The sequence below is a fragment of the Asterias amurensis genome, chromosome 10 (assembly GCF_032118995.1).
Source record: "Asterias amurensis chromosome 10, ASM3211899v1".
Taxonomy (NCBI): Eukaryota; Metazoa; Echinodermata; class Asteroidea; order Forcipulatida; family Asteriidae; genus Asterias; species Asterias amurensis.
Window position 1 is genome coordinate 7,107,963 of NC_092657.1, and position 20,158 is coordinate 7,128,120.

Genomic DNA, 20,158 nt, shown 5'->3' on the forward strand with positions numbered 1-20,158 from the left:
CACTAGACTTTGAAAGAGTGGGGAGTGGTTGTTGCGTTGAAGCGTCTGTTCTACGGAAACCGATAACACTAGACTTTGAAAGAGTGGGGAGTGGTTGTTGCGTTGAAGCGTCTGTTCTACGGAAACCGATAACACTAGACTTTGAAAGATCTTCTTCTTCTAACTCGAGTTATGCCGCTCTAATTATTCAGGATATCATCTAAGAGTGCAATAGACGCGCCTTGTTCTGTAGGGATACACGCATGCCAGTGCGAGCGGCCCAGATTACTCCAACGTACAATATGTCTATATGGCTATATTTAAACTACGGGATCATTAAAGGTACGTTAAGAGAAAACTATCTCATGACAACGGCTTTATAAGCAACAGTCATGACATTTTTTTTCAATGACTTCATACTCTTAAGTATGAATTTATTTGCATATTATGTCAAACTTATGACTTCTAATGATCATCATAATATACAAGTATCTGTTTTTGCAGTTTATTGCTGCATAAGAAAGCATTTTTCAAAATAATGTTGGAAAAAAAAAACACAACAACACAAGATTGTTTGCACATATATGCAGTTTTGGGTGTTTTAAAATGGCGACAGTGGTGACTTCAATGAACGTACTCAACCCGCTATCCAGTCAGTATAATAGAGATCAGTGGTGATCACCCAGTCAGCCGGTATTAGCATAATATCAATGTGAGACTGTTTTGGGGCACTAGGTGGCAGCAGATTTACAGAGTAGCACCCTGTGTTGCAGCCTGAACATCTGACGTCACATTGCGAGTGTGATCGTTCGATTAGCTCTTGCCAGAGGCTCACCCGAGTTGGCACTGCGGGGTCGACCCAGGGAAGCTAAACGATCGCACCCAAAGATACGCAGTCAAATTCTATTGCGGATGTGACAGCAGTGTGCATTGTACCCAATGGAATCACTGGAATCAGGGACCTGTCTTCATCCTCGTGGATAAAGACAGGGGCCCAGTCTCATACAGGGTGTGTTCATTTAGCTTTCTTGAATCGACCCCGCGGTGCTCATTCGGGTGAGCCCGTGCCAAAAATCGAAACCTCGCTAGTCTTTCCATTTTCCGGGGACATAAGGCCTTTTCGAATCCATGGTTTCGGCTTCAGGCTTCGTCCTCTCTTCTGAAGCCTGTACACCTGAAGCACGCGTAATATTGTCAAAACAACCGCGTAATATTGTCAAAACAACCGCCGACCAAGCTAGCCTGAGCCGAATCTAAAACCGAAGCCGTGGTTTCGAAAAGGTACATAACTCCGGGACAGATTTCACCATTATACTGTACTAGGACTCTCGCACGATTCAAAACGGGATGGTGTTGGCTAAGATGTAAAAGTACAACTGAACTCACTTGTTTTCAAATCTCATGGAAAAACTGGTTGAAAGAAGATTATGGACGCTCTCCTCTGGGACTAGATTCTGCATATTTAACGAAATGGTTATTTTCCAAGTCCATGCACATTAGGACAGTTTGTGTTATTTTTTTTTTACACATATTGACTGGAAATGAGGTTACTAGCAGGGGTAACTATTTGGGGTTTCAGTACATAAAGTTGCCTTCCTTTAGGTGGTTTACGTAATGGTATATCTTTATGTGTGTATACTGCATATACATGTAGTCACTGATGGTTCAGTCAGGTGACCGCTGTATGGGCATGCATATTTAGTTTGTATGAGTTGTGTTTTGTTTATGCTTCAAGTCACTGTACTTCTATTATGTGTTAACCACTTTCTTAACACATTGTTGTAAGCAATAGGATGGTTTTGAAAATGTACCAGTGATCCAGGGAGGAGCTTAAGAAAGCATAAATAGGAAACTTTTTGCCCGAAATAGAATGGCCGGACTGGGAAGGGACCCGCAAGGAAAAAGGAACATGACCGAACAGGATTTCACCAGGAGGAACAGTGGACGACTCAAGGAGTGAGGACTGGATTGGGTCATCGGATCCTTAAAGACAGTGGACACTATTGGTAATTGTCAAAGACCAGTCTTGTCACTTGGTGTATCTCAACATATGCATAAAATAACAAACCTGTGAAAATTTGAGCTTGATTGGTCGTCGGAGTTGCGAGATAACTATGAAAGAAAAACACCCTTCACACGAAGTTGTGTGGTTAGATGCTTGATTTCGAGACCTCAAATTCTAAGTTTGAGGTATCAAAATCAAATTCGTTGAAAATTACTTCTTTCTCGATAACTAATAATGTTTTATACTATTAATCTCTCCCCATTACTTGTTACTCAATCGGATAATAATGAAAGAAAAATCACCCTTGTCAAACGAAGTTGTATGTTTTCCAATGCTTGATTTCGAGACCTCAAATTCTAAATCTAAGGTCTCGAAATCAAATTCGTGGAAAACTACTTCTTTTTCTAATACTACATTACCTCAGAGGGAGCCGTTTCTCACAATGCTTTATACTATCAACCTCTCCCCATTACTCGTTACCAAGTAAGGTTTTATGCAAACAATTATTTTGAGTACTAATTACCAATAGTGTCCACTGCCGTCAAGGACTGTTTAGGGAAAGTGTTGTAATGCCGATACTTGGTACCTCTGTTTGGGTTAAGAACCAACCCACTACACAGATACCGATATCCCAAGGGTTTGTTCCACTAGGAATCCCCTAAACACTGCGCCATCCATTGTCCTCACCTCAACAGCCGTTTATTGTGAATCCTGGTGGGTCATCACCACACTTTAGCCCTTTTCACACTACATGCATTTACCGGGAAAATTCCCGGGAATCGTTTTTTTCGATCTGTTCACACTACAAAAACATTCCCGGGAAATAGCTTATTCCCGGGAAATAGCTTATTCCCGGGAAATAATAAACCCTGCTCAGTGGTAGGGTAAAAGGAGTTAACCCTGGGGAAAAACGTTTTTTTACCGGGAAAAGCAGCTAGTGAAAACGAAAGCGGGTTTAACTTACCCAACCTTTTGCTTCCACTGTGTTGAGACGTCATTAATCTCGAAAGGTTACAGACGTCAAAAATAGCGCGCCAAATAATTCGCGCGGTAACAATAGCACTTTTTTGTTTCCTCCTTCTGAAAGTGTTAACATTTACGTACGAAAATAAAAGTGAATTACATATGTAGTATACAAATAAATATAATTTATGAATTTAAAAAATATACCACGTGAATGGAATAGGAATAGAATAAAAAGTTGGCGTGAACAAGCTTCCTTCTCGTACACACGACAGGTGTGTATGGTATTTCTTATTTACATGTACTTGGCCGTTGGTGGACTTGTGTTGCCCATGAGTCAGATTTGAGTTCTTCTATCGACATTGCTGTGTACCACCTGACAGTTAATATTTTAGTTCAATTGTTTTGCTCAATTTCTTACGATGGGTAGAAGTGACCGATGGAGTCATGATGAAATTTTGAAACTAGTTGCATTTTGGGCCGGCGATGCAGTCCAAAACAGCTAGATGGGCATAGGCCTTCAAGAAACGGGAACTTTTTGTCAACATTGGCTGACTGCCTTCGTGGTGCTGGATATAAACGGACCCCTGCCCATTGCAGAAAAAACTGAAAACCTTGGGAAAAAGACTATATGTCGGTAGGATGTAAGTTTTGTTTTTCAATCCCTAAATATTGTCTATTGCATAAGTGTTCTCCTGCAAAAAAAATGCTAGCCAATATGGGGTTAAAGCCTATTAAGTGTTCATTCTTTGAACAATGGAACATGCTTCTTTTTCTTTTACTTCTATTGTCAGATTGTGCAAAATCGACCATGCGATATTTTTTCTATAAAACCTTTATTTACCTTGGCCCTAACATCATGGACATTATTATGCAATCTTTCGAAAATGCCATTCAGAAAGTTAGACCAGATTGACCTTTGACCAATACTTCCAGTGAGTGCCATGAAACCCGTCATTCGCACGACAAATTCCATCCGATTGTTTTACCGCATGTCTTTAAAACACTGTCACAGCAGTCGTCTTTTCCTGCAAGCCGTCAGCGACGTCTTCCCCGAATTGCAAGACTTCTTCTCCGCCGTAATCAAACAAATATTGGTCTAACAACCCGCAAATACACAATGTGCAGCCATTTGGATCGCATTATGGCAATGCTTTTGCAGCCGGCCGCGTGGCATTGTGGGAACGGACTTCCGTCCACTAACATTGGTAACTTCCACATGGGCTGACCTGTTTACCACATTTCCTGGGGTTTGATCGTAAGTGTGAAACGACCGTGCATATTCCTGGGGGAAAAAAATGTTACAAACTCCAGGGATTTTCCCGGAAGTATATTTCCCGGGAAATAGCTCTGTAGTGTGAAAGGGCTTTAGTCACACCTAGTACAATTTTACTCAATAAAACAAAATAGTATTGATAATTTTCCCCCTTGATAATGTATACCCTGTTGTTGGAAGTTGAATAAATATAATATCTTTGTTTCATGTGAAGAGAAGCTGTCCGAACTTATTCCTTTACCTTCTGTTTCGCATGTCTTTAAGGAATTACCCCTTTATTTAAAGTATTATTTATTCTAAATTAATCAATACCTCAGACAGTTTCTCTATCCCTATTGGTGGAGAGCGCGTCACGTGGGGTGTTCGAACGGTTGTTAAAGGCGGTGGACACTATTGGTAATTACTCAAAAAAATAATTATTAGCACGAAACCTTACTTGGTAACGAGTAATGGGGAGAGGTTGATGGTATAAAACATTGTGAGAAACGGCTCCCTCTGAAGTGCAATAGTTTTCGAGAAAGAAGTAATTTTCCACGAATTTGATTTCGAGACCTCAGATTTAGAACTTGAGGTCTCGAAATCAAACCATCTAAACACACACAACTTCGTGTGACAAGGGTGTTTTTTGCTTTCATTATTATCTCGCAAGTTCGATGACCGATTGAGCTCAAATTTTCACAGGTTTGTTATTTTATGCATATGTTGAGATACATCAACTGTGAAGGCTAGTCTTTCACAATTACCAATAGTGTCCAGTGCCTTTAAAGACCAGCTGGAACTGTTTATAACCGGGTTGTTTTCAGATATATTTAGATGCATAAATAACTACGCGCTAGTTACGGGCGATGCGGACACGATCGGTGAGTCGCCTTTTAACCAAAACGGCATTGAATTGGAATAAAAGAGTATAGTGACTCGTTCCGTTTTAAATCTCGGCTCGGGCCTTTATCGCAGGGTCACGACCCTGTCGGTTTTAAACGGCAGTTTAAGAATTCGTCGCTACCCTTTTATTCCCTTTTTAGTGATAAATCCTGTGTCTTTCCGTCCAACGGATCCGCGTACCTATCTGCTAGCAGCCGGTCGCTGACAAGGATTTCATGGTGTCAGAAGTTCGAGTAAAATCACCCACTTGTATGGTATCCCTCCTTTCTGCTCGCCGGCGGGAAGGGGGGTAAACAAAACTGTCACATACACACACAGCTGCACATGGATTCCCATTTTTATTAATAACAACATATTTTTCTTCAACTACGATATTCAGTAACAAATGCATCATCTAAACCATACCATGAAATATTGGGAAGTTCTTCAACAGAAGTACGTAACATACCGTTATGTTTAAAGCTATGAGTTAACTGGTGTAAACGTTGACTTGTTTTTTAAACAAACCAGAAGTGTTTTTGCCCATGACAAGGGTGTTTTTTCTTTCATTGTTATCGCGCAACTTTGACGACCAGTTGAGCTCAAACTTTCATACTCCTTGTTTGAATCTGTTTTAACCAAGTGCAACTAATTAGTTGCGTGTAAAAGACGAGAAGTAGTCAATAAATTCAAAAAGGGAAATTTAATAAGCTCAGTAATAAGCAAAAAAAATAAATTTAACTTAAAGACTTCACAAAGCAAGCCGAACAATCTCATAACATTATATAATATCGTGATTAATAATTTTTCATTTGTTACTCGATTTCACGAGCTGTATACAACCCTAATTTTACATGTTGATTGTCGTTAAAAAAAAGATGGTAAATGTTTGACATAAAGAGATCTGGGCCCAATTTCATAGAGCTGCTTAAGCAAAAATATTTGCTTAAGCAGAAGCATCCTTGCTTAGTAAAATCAGATTACCTGCCAAGACTCCACTCAATTGTTATGCTAAGTAAACAACAGCTAAATACCAGTCACAAGCAAGATATATGGCATGACATTTTGGCCAGTAACACGTGTAAAATAAGCGAGCTATTTTCGTGCTTAAGCAAATTGTTTGCTTAAGCAGCTCTATGAAATTGGCCCCAGGGCTAATTAAGTTTTAAAAATTTACTTAAACTTTTCAACGGGGAGATTTCCCCAGAATGCCGTTACCTGTTATGGGTAACTCACCACACTAGGGCTAGCTTAAATTCGGCTTCTTATTTTCATCTCGGAAAACTTGAGTGAGCGGTAATTGTTAAAGCTATTCCACATGAATCCACCCAGACGGCTGTATTCGGCATGGTGGAAATAAAGCCCGTTCAGATTGGACGAAAGACAGAACCTGAACCACCAGCCCCCTGGATACTCGTGTGCGCAGTTGCCTAAGGCATTGACGTCGGTGTCTTTGTCTTTGGTCGTGAAACCCATTCTCTGGTGGGATTTTAACCCGTCAGCTGAAATATAAAAACACGAGGTCATAGTCATAAAACTACAGGTATGTGATATAGGATACAGAGGGGTAAGTATGAATCGGGCTCTTATGTTGCCTAGGTTATAACCACAATGCACAAACTGAGAGGATTCTTTTGTGAGAGATGTGAGATAATTCTCACAATCCGACACAGCTTCAGTTGCAGGGCTTATTTGACAGAAGAGTATGCCGCCACATGAGTACACCAATCACTCTTACCATGTACGTACATGATGAGTCCAACATTAATAGTGTACGTACATAATAACTTCATGTACGTACACGATAGTTTCCAAAACTGATCGTGTACCCTCCGTGATAAGTCTAAACAAATATCGTGGATAATAAATACATGATAACTTACTGTGTAAAGTTTACATAAATGATAGATCCAAACGTATCATGTACTTATGCGATAAGTCCCAAACGAACATGATGCACGATATGTTATTGTGTACGTACACGATAAGTTAATAGGGTTTAATGCGTAACGCAGTAAACCGATTTAACACCAGGAAATATGCATAATTATAGTCAGGTTGCACAGTCGGGGCTATAGACAATGGGCCGTGAGGCTAATATCTCTTTAGTTTTCCAATTCAATGACCACCATCTGGGGTGGGGGTGAAAAGTGGATAATATGGGACCCAATACCCTTCTCAGCAACATATTTTTTTTCACAGTCGCAAATATTGCACATGAGCGAGAATGGCTGGCTCAAAGTTTAAGTTAACATCAAGTGTATGTTATAAATTCATTACAAAAAAACCTTAGTTACTAAGAAAAATTCAAATGAAATTTCATCATGAGAGCAATGTTTATTGATTTTGATGAAGGAAAACATACAAAAATAGTTGATTCTTTACATTAAATCAATAAAATAGTGGTTTTTAAAGTTTAAAAAATGTTGTATTTTACAACGTGTAGTTCATGTTTTTTTAGAACAAACCAAGAATGTATGCCTTAAACAAAAGTGAAAAACTCGCTCTAAAGGCATACAAATGTAGAATCTTTGTAAGGGGTGCTATATTATGCAACTACAGACTGCTTAGACTGCTATGGTTAAATCTCCAACTCCAGCGGTCAGCTTTGGAAGCGTAGCCTGATGAGAAATATAATGCTCTGGGGTCGCCATTGGATGCAAAGTTTCAACCACAACACTTCAAGCACTCAAAATTTTTTTTAACACCCCATACAGTTGTCCTATTGCACAACGCGCATACACGGGCATCTCCTGTCGGCCAATAGGGGTCGAAATGTGCGCAAGAGGATGGTACACGTGTTTACACACAAATGCGCATGTAAACATGTATGCCATCCCTAACCTTAGTGCATGTTTGACCCCTAACCTGGCCTAAATTTCATTACAAACGCTTTAAATCTCACAGTATGCTACCCTTGTCCAAGGCTTTTACGTAAGCACCCTGCCGCTTTGAATTCATTCATGCATTGCAGTAAAAACTTGATACAGTATACATGTACCCTGGGGATTGAAGCAAGTTTTTTAAAAAAAAATTTGCTGTATATCATGAGGTTGAAAAACCACTATTCGATCCCCCAGTCTGTATAACGGGCAGTACTGCGGTACTGCGCCAGAATTGAGCAGTTCGTCGTCCAACATGTGATTCATGCTACTAGTGAATTCAAAGCGGGATGCTTGAGTAAAGAGCCTTGGACAATTTTCAAGATGCTGAATGTTACACCATTTTCTGATTAATCTTTTTCAATTGGTAGATGATTTGTTGTTAGAGGATATCAGCAGATGAATAAACAACTTTTTGTACCCGAATAACTTTAGTACTTCCTGAGGTTATTTAAATCAAACTACATAAAAAGAGTCCATCCACTCTATTTAAACTTTTCTCTTCAGGATACAATGATGCAAACCTTAATGGGCCATTGGCACAACCTACATAGTATATTAAGTATATTTTGTTTCATTGACGCAGCACTGTGGCTTATTGATGCAAGTCTTTGTACTCACATTCTTATAAAAGCAGCTTTTCAAGTCCATCTGTGCGATTCTGTAATACTAGGAATTAGAAAAATAATCCCTGACACAAGTGCCTCAAATCAACAAAATATACTTGGCTATCAAGCATATGGCCCCAGTCTCTCTACTGTAATCATAGACAGTCAACAGTCAAATAGTTGCTCTAATCTTCTTCAGGATCAGATAACTCATCATCTTCATCTTCATCATCGAGGTGAGCATGTCCAGTTATATTGTTACAGTTCTCTCTGGCACACTTACAGAGATCAGTACATGGAACATTGTTCTGCAAACAAGTACAGGTGTTGGTATCACTGCATTTGTTCTTCGTGCAACTTCCAGAACAGTTGGCAAACTCCATGACACTATCTGGTGCTGGTGGAAGGGTCATCCAATTGATGAGAAGGTTACCATTTTCCATCTTCCATCCATGGTTAGAAGGTAGTGGGATCTCTGGAGTGGGTTGAAGGCTTCTCTTCCATATACCTGCCAAATCAAAACAATGAGTCATAATTACTAAATAGGTATTTTTTGGTAAACAGTAATTCCACGAATTACATGTCTGCAAATTATTAAATTTGAGAAAAAGGGCAACATGCTAGCCACAGACGATTGCACATCTAGAGTCATTTCCTTTTTTGCCAAAACGTTCAATGTGCTATAAAAAAAATTAGTTTCACACTGTTTTATGAGAGTTGATTGTGGATTTTAGGGTGATAAATTGCTTTGCCTCATTGATGAATTCAATTCAGAATTTGAAAACAACGCATGTTGTGGATACAGGGTACACTTTCATTTTATTACATGGAATATGTAATAATGAGAGAACCTCTATGCTTTAAACCATGTAAACCAATAATTTAATTTCATCTTATATAGTAAAATGATAATTTTAAAGCAGAGAGGTTCTATCATTATGTAGAAACTCCATGGAATTGAAGTCATAAAACCACTATCCATTGCAAAGTAATAACTGAGCGAACACTTCAAAAGCGGCACACAGTTGATTGTGTCCAAAATTAATCAATATCTTCATGCAGCACACACAATACACAGTTACAAAGTGTTTGTTCAATAGTAATCTGATAAATACAAGAACTTCAACATACCTGCTTGATAGTTTGCTCTTTTGATGTGTTGTTCAAGTGAGTCATGGTTGGGAGGCATGGCTATCTCTGACTTCCTTGATAGACGGAACATGTTATACCGGGCTTCGTTCACTTCAGTGGCATTCTTTTGTCCATAGAGCTTGCACACAAAAGTCTCCAGTGATGCTACCATGTTATGATCTTCTTCGAACCGCTCGCCAAGGTCTTTGAATGCATCACACAGCTGGCTATCTTTGAGCAGCATTGTTAATGCCTTCTTCTTCCCTTTCCCTTTAAAAGCACTGATGCTATCGCACCCGGTGAAGCAATGCAGCCCAATCAAGGCATTACAAACTTCGGCTCCTACAACCTCTTGGATGGCTTTTAGGTTTATTGTCCTAAGGTCAGTACCTCTCCCAGTATGAAGATACAGGTTGGCATTAATTCGTGGCAGTAGAGTGAGACCAATTATGAAGACATCCGTGTCGGGACTGATAATGACGACTTCAGTGTTGGTAAGTGCTGCATGAGCTGCATGCAGAAAAAGCCGGGTGTCCGCTTCTTCCTGTGTTGAGTGCAGAGATGGAACTTCAGCCACTTCGACTATCTGGTCTGCGGCAGTCCCTGGTGTGAAAGAGTGACACTTTTCACCGTGTGCCAAGAACACTTGGACACCTTTCAGCTCTGATGAATTAACATTGCTCCATGTCTCGAACAAATACTCTATCAGAGATTCTTTGCTCTCCCCATTTGAAAGGAACTTCTTCCACTGGTGAAGAGGGAGTTGTTGGCCATAAACCCGCGTCACTCGATCTACTCCGTCTGCAGCTGCAGCTCGTTTCGCCCTCTCTGCATTTTTAATTGACATCTTGGGGTAGGTGTCAATCACAAAATGTATTGTACCAGAATTGACTGCCTTTGCTCGATTGACTATCCGCTTCAAGATGATGAGGGCAAGATTGCGGAATGTTGGTTGACCTGGAAGCTTAGTCACATTGACCTGTTGAATCAGTGCCATCCCATCCACAATATAAACACTACCAGCAGGAATATCAACAACTGGCTTCTGTTCCGGCTGACTTTCAAGGGCATGAAGAAGATTGGCCTTGTTGGTCTTAACAAGACATCCCTGTGCAGTGGCCAATGAAAGAGGTAGAGGTCCGAGAGAAAATGACATCAGTTCCTGTAGGTTTATATTGCGATAACGACCAATGACGACAAGCCTTGCTAGGAGATTTCGATCAGCCTGTAGAATTACCTCCTTTCCACGTATTTTCCGCTTCAAGCTTTTGACCATGCTGGTGAATGTCTTCAACTTCATCTTTTTGATAGGACAAAATAGGTCGACTTCATCAGTTTGTAGTCGAGTCTTGCAGAGTTGGATGACCTCTGCATCTCCCCTATCATAGGCAGTAGACAGGTCATGCTGCACATCAATATTTGCTACCAAACCTGATGTTATCTGAATTAATTCAGCTCCCTCATACACGAATGGATTTGCCATGTTATTTGTCGTATCAACTATTTTCTGGACATCTTGTTTATCACGCTTCTTATGACTTGAAAGGAGGTCATTATGTGTAGAAGAATGCTCCCCTCTATTGGCCATGGCCTCACACTCTCGTGTTATAGCTCCTCTCGCATGATGTGCCCATATCCATCTGTTGACAGTGCCTTTGCTGGTTGTAATTCCAACCATTCCTCCTTTAGTTTTTGAGTCTCGATTGGCGGTTTGTTCAATGGTCTGGTCACAGGCCGTCTGAGCAAATGTATGCTGGCTTCTCTGTGATGTAAAATCTCCTGCCATAAAACTTGTATAAATGGCTGGATGGGATGTCGCTACATTGGCCATTTCGAGCCAATACACAGGAAGATATCGGGCGTAGTTGATGTGGTCATAAGCAAATATCCATGGCAGCATTGCTCGTGTGCTTGCAAGGTGTAGATTCCAGTCGGCCTCTCTGATGGATCTGAGGAAGAGTAGAAGGATTTGAACCATGTCGATGTATGTGGACCAATATCTAAAGGTCTCCTTTGTGTTACCAGCTTCTATAAATTGCTGATAGGAGGATGTCAGCTGATGAAACTCATCACTGTCCATATGTTTATTATAGTCCGATGTCGGGAAGTCTGCAGCCATGATTTTCATGAAATCCTTTGTTTTCTTTGCCTTTTCATCTGTTATAGACTCCAGATACGCATCTAGGCGCATATGTTCCATAGCTTCCATCATAAGCTTGTGGGCACGAACTGATCGATTGTAGTGTTTACCACTGATTACACCATTCACTGATCCAGTAGCAACAACCTCAGATTCTATGAGAATGTCTTCAAGACCCCCATCCCGGAACCGCTTGCCTATGCATCCAATAAACGACATAGAAGTATGGAAAGCACCAAGGCGAATCACTAGTCTCTTCATGAAGACAGCATTTCTCCATCTAATCAGCTGGGCTTTAGAGTAGATGGCCTGATCCATAACAATGACAAGTGTTTCTAAAGCCAGCTTGTCTGCAATTTCAACACTTCTTTGTAATATTGTCAGGACTGTGCTCATCTCAGTAGGGCTTGCGTCAATGACTGGCAGATAACCGATCACTGATTTGGGTGGTACTTCTACACTTGAAATTAGTTGGTTGTACCCAGTCCATGAAGGTATCACGGGTGTCTCTGTGGTCCATCGTGTGAGGTGATAGGCGAGGTCTCTCTTCTTGGGGCTTCTTAGTAATGGTGCATACACCGACAGCTCCAAAGATATCTCAGTTTCCGCAAATGATGGCGGCCCTGACTTCTTTACCCCTAAGTATGTAGCAAGGTTTGGTGGTGGTGGTTGCATGGATCTTTCTCGGGTACGCTTTAATCTAGCCTGAGGCACATTCGACGGAGAATCTTTGTCGGATGAAGATGGTCTTTGAATTACAATACCATTTGTATTGTGTGTTGTACCATGGCCAGTTGTCGTCTCTTCTCCGAAGTCATTATTGTCCCAGACCAGAGTTGTGTGCCTGCCTGGCAGTATTGTTGATGGTAGAGCACCTTCCCCGTGGCTTAGTTCCTGCTTGGCAATAGCTGTGTCAAGATTTAAGATGACAGAGTGAGAGACACAGTGACCAAACCCATTCAGCAAACCAATAACCTGTGCTGAACCTGTCAAATGACGGACTGCCATAGCCAATGACATGTGTTTCGGCGTTTGTTTTTTTCCTTTTCCCTGCAGATAAACAATATCCTGAGCTATTGACAGGATTTTTTTGTGAACTCCATCTGCTACCTTCACAAATACATCAGTCTCAGGATTATCAGAAGCCCCAACAATCCAAGCGATGAAGTTGAATAGGCAGGGGGGTGTCATTTGTTCAGCAGTTTTAGTAGTTAGGTGCTCTGATGTTGGGGGCCATGGCATTTTATTCTGCACAGCTGCTATGGCATTTCTCATCATTAATGCCGGCAAGAAGCCATCTTTCATGTGCGAATTTTCTTGATGGTCTGGCGGCGGTGGTGTTGATGGTGTTGATGGTTCTTCATTGTCAGTAGCACTGTTGTCCACACTGGTGGTATCATCATGTATAGCCTCTTTGCTGACTTTTTGTTCAACTAGCAATGTTTCCGTGGCGATGTCATTGACGAAGACAATATCTCCTTGACTTCGCATCCGAGGAGAATGGAAACACAGCTGCGGAAATGTTTTCTGTAGGCGGGTTTTGAGATTGCCTGTCTTATAACTGGAAGCGTCTATTCCATGGCAGATTCTAATTTGTTCGACAAACATTCTGGTCAGTCTTGTCAGTCTGTAGATCTCTTTCTGGTCGATGATGACTGACTTGACCATAGTGCAGAAAGCAAGATAAGCCTCAGCATACCGATGGTCTCCTCTCTCCAGCTCGGTTGGTGTCTGTTTGGATAAGTACCTTGTGTACTCTTTGTAACAGCGTGGATGGTACCTTACTTCGATGGCCACACAATCCTTGCTCTCAATTTGAAGGAGAAGAGCAGTGTTGTTGCTGTCCTTTGCTGCTTGTTGTAGATTCTTGGCCTCGATGGTTGAGCATGTGGCGAGCCTTTCTCTTTTCCTCTTGCGTGAATGAGCCTCTACAAAATATCGCTCCCTCTGACAGATCACACATATTTCAGGTAAAACATGCTCAGTCCTTGCTTTCCCTTTCAATTCCATACTTGAACGCAGAACACGTTTCTTCTTGGGTCTTTCTTCTGTACACACAAAAAAAGAAAGTAACACAACAAATAAATTGCAGGGAAAGATATCAAATTTACCATAAGTACGCAAAGCATTTCAAAACAGGCTATTTTGATTATAATCCAGGCAAAAGAATAAAAAACTTGGTCTAAAACCAAATTTTTACCAGATCTGGTATGTATATGTATGGTAAAATAAAATTATTTTAGCATCTACAACTTACTTACCAGTTCTGGTACATGTATGTAAATGTTAAAATAAAATTGTTTTAACATGTACACCGTATAACCAGTTGTGGTAACCAATGGTAAAATAGAATTATTTGAGCATGTACAACGACACCAGTTGTGGTACGTAAATGGTAAAATAACATATTATTTTAGCATATGTACAACAACACCAAATGTGGTACGTACATATATGGCATGTACAACGACACCAGTTGTGGTACGTTAAACGGTAAAATAAAAAGTTATTTTAGCATGTACTTGTAGACTGCATATTAACCAGTTCTGGTATGTACATGGTAAACAAAAATTATTCAGCATGTATAGCAACACCAGTTCTGGTATGTTAATGGTAAAATAAAATTATTTCAGCATGCACAGTGAAAGTGTTTATCAGTTTTGGTACGTACATGTAAATGGTAAAATTAAATTATTTTATTAGCATGTACAACGATACCAGCGTACATGGTAAAATAAAATTATTTTGTTAGCATGTACAACGATACCAGTTGTGGTACGTACATGGTCAAATAAAATTATTTTATTAGCATGTACAACAACACCAGCATACATGGTAAAATTTAATTATTTTAATAGCATGTACAACGATACCAGTTGTGGTACGTACATGGTCACATTATTTTATTAGCATGTACATACCACGATACCAGCGTAAATGTTAAAATTAACTTATTTTATTAGCATGTACATGTACAACGATACCAGTTGTGCGTACATGGTAAAATTTAATTATTTCGGCATGTACAAAGTGATACAGTTTTGGCAAGACATGCCAGGGTACTACATACATGCTAAAATAAAATAATTTCTGGCATGAACACTGTATGTACCAGTTCCTAGTTCCACTTGTGGATTAATTTAGCATATTAATCTGTTCTGATATAAAAATTAAATATTTTAGCAGTTGCGGTTTGTACATTTCTAGTAAATTGTAGTAGAACTTCTACCTAGTAGAAGTAGGCGTAGGCCCTCTATGCTAAAAATACAATAAACTTTAAAAGGGAAGCTTTCACAGTTTCAGTTTTACTAGAACAACCATATTAACAAACCGTGTTAAAAACAACTGTAAGTTTAATGGAAATCTTATGATGGTGTTGACATTGTGTATTTTGTCCTACAACATGTACAACAAGTACCCAAACCCTTTGTAGGCTATTATAATTAAGTTTTTGCTTGCTGCTTGATCTGTCCTGACTCTAATTGTAGTATTATTGTGTTGCCAGATCGGAAAGACTAAAATTCCATTAGTTAGACCTATCAGAGATATACCTGTCATGCTTGTAAAAAAATACATTTGACATACCTGTACAAGCAGAGCTGCTGGCAACCATTTCTCTGCTCTTCGTCATCCGTTGAGTTACTCGTAAAATGTGTTGCTTGTCGGTAAATCTCGAATAACAAATGCGGTGGAATCCTGCATCGCTCGGAATTGCCATCGCCGATGCAATGTTGTCGCCATGTCTGTTGAACTCGGCAGCATGTTTGTTGACGAAATCTTTTGCTATTTCGGCCTGATCGCCCTCTAAATGTTGCCATTGAAGAACAAACTCTACAAAACGAGCCCATGTCTTGCTATTACATTTCACTACCTTGGGTTTTTTGGCCGGGAAAGTACACATAAAACATCGTTTCTGAAAAAATTCTTCGTCGCTCGATAAAATTTCGTCCGCAGACGAGTCGGCCATTTTGTGCTATCCCGTCCATCCTGATGCCGATAGTAGAGCGCTTCTCATTGGTCCGCACGGACAGTGGGATTTTCGTCGGAGTTACGGCTTTTCTGATTGGCTAACCATTTTAATGGAGGCTCGTGTATTTTACAAAAGAATTGTGAAAATATTGAGACGTTCTTTGTATCATTGTGAAGTCAAAAGCCGGTATCTATCTTGTGAAAAGCTATGGTAATTAAGATTTATTTTTCTCATTACTATAATGGTTGTCCGACTTCCACCCCTTTCCTGGGTCATTAACTGAAAAGATAAACTCCCAGGGCCCATTGTCTAATCTTGTTGTCAAGTAGCCTAACGCGGAGGTTTTGCATGGTGAATATATAACTTAGTCGGTCTATTTGGTTTCGTGGTATGCAGTCTATCATACACGGTGCCGTTGAAACACCTTTGCGTCGGTGATCCCCAAATTGAGGAAGTTGTGTCAGGACAGAATCTAACTATGGTGACCTTGAAGCGTTATGGCAATTATGTTTTCCTTCCCGCAGCTCTCACGAAACAGTCAGGCCGAGCTTAACGGCAGACTCGACGTTTTTCGTACAACCCACGGCCTTAAAGAGCATAGATTTCTGTTTAGAGCCTAAAATCTGTTTAAATGTCGGTTGCTAGACCATCATACGGTTGGGGATAACCATCTAGACGACAACTCTACCCGGATGGTGTAGTCATGTTTGACTGATATGACACACGTGTAGCCTCATACGGAGGGAAATGACCTTACACGGCAACCTCACAAGGACACGGAGGAACCTTTTAGAGCTCCATACTATGGATGATTTTAGTTTTAATCGGCTTGGTCCTCAGGTAAAGCTTTTTATTTCTTCCTTATGGCTTGGGTCAAACACGAGAAAAGGGATATCACTGAAGTAGTATATTATTTTTATAGGCCGATACTTGCAACGGGTACAGAAGTACATTAAACCTTTGGAGCAGTCAGAGGCCAACGTCACGAGGAAGGAGCTGTCCATACGTTATAGGCGAGACCAGCTCGTTGGTGGTAGGCGAGGTTATGAGCCAGCTCCCATCAGGTCAAAAGCAAAAAGAATAAAAAAAAGAAAAAGGAAAAAAAAAAAAAAAAAAAAAAGTGACGAGGTCTGATGGCAGTGATCACTCCTTGGCAAACTCCGCGGGGATGTGTCCTCCCTTGTTTATTGCCCCTAAGCTGGCACAGTTTGCTTTTTATCAACAAATGAGTTGGTGGATGGGGGTTTTGTTGTTTTGTAATTTTGCTTGCTTCATCCGACGATCTTCTATCACAGGAGGCAGTAGATTCTAACTGCTTCTCGCAGCATCAGCGGGTCGAGATGACTGCGCATTGTGTGCCCACGTGGTCGATTTTGGGGGTTTCCGAGTTTGGGCAACTCAAAGATGCGAGAATTCAGCAGACAGTCAGTGGCCATAGAGAAAGTATGAGAAGCATGCATGGGTCTTCTTCATCAGATGAAGATGTTACCGAGCATAGAGCTCAAACCTCAGCACCAAAAGGCCTATACAAGTTGGCTATCTAGCTGTGTTGACGTTTGGCGTAGCAGTTTGACCGAATGGCGGGCGTTCCAACCTTTGGGCCATCATTTAGGTTTGGGTGAGAAATGGGGAGTTTTGGTAAGAACCGGATGCTTGAGGCGGTCTGGGGTTTGGTGAGAGTTGGGAGGTTTAGGGTTTCCTTTGCTTTGTCGGCGTGAGGAAGCACGCCACAGGGTTAGAAGCGAACAATCGTTTACACCCATATCTAAACCTAAATGTAGAGTCTTGAGCCCACGAGTGTGCAGTGGTGCAAATAGTTTACTATTTGCGCCACTGTGAACCAAGAGGGCGCATGATTCAAATCATTCGCGTTTCTGGCAGGCTCAAGGTGGAGAGGGGATACGGGAGTCAGTGATACAGCAAGTGGTTTGTAGGTTAGCAAGGGGGAAATGTACCCACCCAGTCCCCCCCCCCCCTTCTTCCCGGATCAGTATAAGAACTGTCAACCATCCTATTTGGTGTACCCCTCCCTAAAAGTCCGTCTGGCTTTAAGTGAGGGGCACAACTTTCACAAATGGTCCAACACTTTTGGATGGTCCGTGGTCCCCCTAGGCAAAAGTAAATAGCAAAATCAGTACAATGTTTCATTTCAAATTTAGACGTAACCAGAGAAATTTGTAATGGCCAAATATGCGTACAGTGAGGTTTGGCCACTGGGCCGGTTTTACAGTACGTCTGAGTAGGGTACAACACTTTTTTTCTTGTTTTCTTTTTTTTTTGCATCCCACTTACCCATTCCACAGGGACAGTTGTAACAGAGGGAAAACTCCGGACTCGGGATTCTACACCCCCAATCGTTTACACCCATATCTAAACCTAAATGTCGAGTGTTGAGCCCGCGAGTGTGCAGTGGTGCAAATAGTTTACTATCTCAATGAGTCCCAACGTCTTCGGATACAAACTGAACTCGCTTTAAGTACTGCGAGTAATCTTAAGTTAGGAAGAGTTTGGTGAAAACGAAAACGATGACTGTTCCCCAATGCTTTCAACTACAAAAACTGCGTCCATTTAAAACATTTTGTTTAAAGATTCACGTGCCATATGCAACCACTCCTTTGTAACTTGCTTAAATATCTACACATTACACCGCCACCAAATTGACAATATGGAGCTTTCGATTTGGGGCGGGAGGAGGAAGGGGACGGTAACGAGAGCGCACAAATTGATCAGCGCATGCGAGAAAATGAACAGGAAAATGAGCAGAGTTTGGGAACGGTTTATGGTTGAAATAACGTCCCGTCTAAGCACTACCGAATGGTTCCGTTAATTTGTACACGTTGTTATGGTTGTTATACAATGCACTTAACCGTGATCAGTGTGGCCGTGTCACCGTCCGGTTCATAGCTAGAAATACAAACAGCTTACAAATCAGGGCCCAATTTCATAGCGCTGCTTAACGCTACGCAAGTTTGCGTGCTTACTGTAGCAGAAAAAAATGGTTTAGCCTTAGCGTGTTTCACAGATTAGCAGAAAATTTGGGCGGCCATATTGCGTGTTTACCGTGGATTTGGATTGTGTAGCATTTATTTTCGTGCGGTAAGCACCGGAAGGTTAGCATGCCTCTTCGTTTGCTTACGGTTAGCAGCGTTATGAAATAAAAGTTGCACAGTAAGCACAAAATCGGCCGCTAAGCAGCGCTATGAAATTTGGCCCAATACGGGAGCGTGAACGCCGGGACCGCCGCGTTCGGTTACTTTTCGTCTTGAACGCCCCACCGTCCCAAATCGAAAGCTCTCTAAAATCTTTTTTTCTCAATCAATTCGCTCCCCTTTTCATTAAATCAACATACCAATGATTACCTTCAATATTTCTCCCGAAACATTGTTCTCAGTCGTAGTTTGCCTTGAGTAAAGACGCTGGACCCTATTGGTCATTGTCAAACACCAGTCTTCTCATATTTAGTGTATCTCAAAATAAGCATGATATTACAATTCTGTGAAAATTTGAACTTAATTGGTCGTCGAAGTTGCGAGATAACTATGAAAAAACACCCTTGCCACACGAAGTTGTGTGTTTTCAGATGCTTGATTTCGAGACCTCAAATTCAAATTTTGAGGTCTCGAAGTCAAATTCTCGGACAGTTACTTCTTTCTTGAATACCACTTCACTTCACTTCAGAGGGAGCCGTTTCTAACGATGTTTTATACTATCAACCTCCCCACATTACTCGCTACCAATTGATGTTTTATGCTAATAATTAGTTTGAGCAATTACCAGTGTTCATTGCCTAAAATTCCAACACACTAATTGTTATGCTCACTGTTTCATTTGAATCTTACTCTCCTACTTTTACATGTGTACTCCATCATCCAATTTTCAAACCGGACTCAGTGGTATGTTAGTTTACATTTACATTTTAAACGGTTTGAAGATATAAGCTTCCTTTGAAATACTACTTGCTGGTGCTGGTACTGGTGCTGTAGTTTTTAAGACCTGAGCAAGTCATATTCACGGGAATAATTTAGGCATGTACAACGGATATACGCGTCTCCCCTAAAGGGTTTGGAGACTTTTTATAACACAAAACACACTGTCTGCAGATTAACATTCAGACACACAGTTTGACGCTAATGATAGCAGAAAGCCCCCCTTAAAATATCACAGACTGAGGTGCTGTCATTTTATTTATTTTTTTTTTGAGAAATGAGTAAAACATTGTCACAACAATATTTTCGTCTCAATTTAAGAAGTGGTATTGCCATTAACTGGGTAATACGTTTCGCTTTGCTTCATTGGTCATCGTTAAAACCGTCCAAATTGCTAATTCAAACATCCCAAGGTAA

The 20,158-nt window shown here is 40.8% G+C and overlaps 1 pseudogene; it reads right to left on the reverse strand.

The window, feature by feature from the left end:
* Nucleotides 1-8,729: 8,729 nt before the first annotated feature.
* LOC139942552 (uncharacterized) lies at nt 8,730-16,034 on the reverse strand (annotated as a pseudogene).
* Nucleotides 16,035-20,158: the final 4,124 nt, after the last annotated feature.